Source organism: Orycteropus afer, unplaced genomic scaffold, assembly GCF_000298275.1.
Source record: "Orycteropus afer afer isolate SDZICR_OR568_19922 unplaced genomic scaffold, OryAfe1.0 scaffold00005, whole genome shotgun sequence".
NCBI lineage: Eukaryota > Metazoa > Chordata > Mammalia > Tubulidentata > Orycteropodidae > Orycteropus > Orycteropus afer.
Window position 1 is genome coordinate 4436374 of NW_006921592.1, and position 566 is coordinate 4436939.

A 566-nucleotide genomic window follows, 5' to 3' on the forward strand; every position below is an offset into this window, starting at 1 on the left:
ATCTCTTGTAAGGTTGAACTGGTTTTAACAAATTCCCTTAATTTCTGCTTATCTGTAAATGTGCTAATTTCACCATCATATTTGAGGGACAATTTTGCTGGGTGCATAATTCTTGGTTGGAAATTTTTCTCTTTCATTGTTTTATATATACCATCCCACTGTCTCCTCGCCTGCATGGTTTCTGTTGAGAAATCCGAGCTTAGTCTTATTGGTTGCCCCTTGTAGGTAACTTTTCATTTTTCCCATGGTGCTCTCATGATTCTTTCTTTGTCTTTGGTTTTGGTGAATTTGATGATGATATGTCTTAGTGATTTTCTTTTGGGGTCTATCCTGTTTGGGGTTTGTTGGACTTCCTGAATGTATATATTCTCATCTTTCTTCATATCAGGGAAGTTTTCCTCCAGCAAATCTTGGACAATTTTCTCAGTGGTTTTATTTTTCTCTTCCTGTTCTGGAATTCCTACGACATGCAGGTTATTCCTTTTGATGGTATCTCACATGAACCTTAGGCTTTCTTCATTTTGTTTTGATCTTTTTTCTGATTGATCCCTTTCCAAAGAAGTATT

General features: G+C 36.2%; 1 protein-coding gene across 1 annotated transcript in view; it reads left to right on the forward strand.

The window, feature by feature from the left end:
- Positions 1 to 566, forward strand: part of TMC1 (transmembrane channel like 1) — a 259470-nt gene that overhangs the window by 36542 nt on the left and 222362 nt on the right. The window lies entirely within an intron of this gene.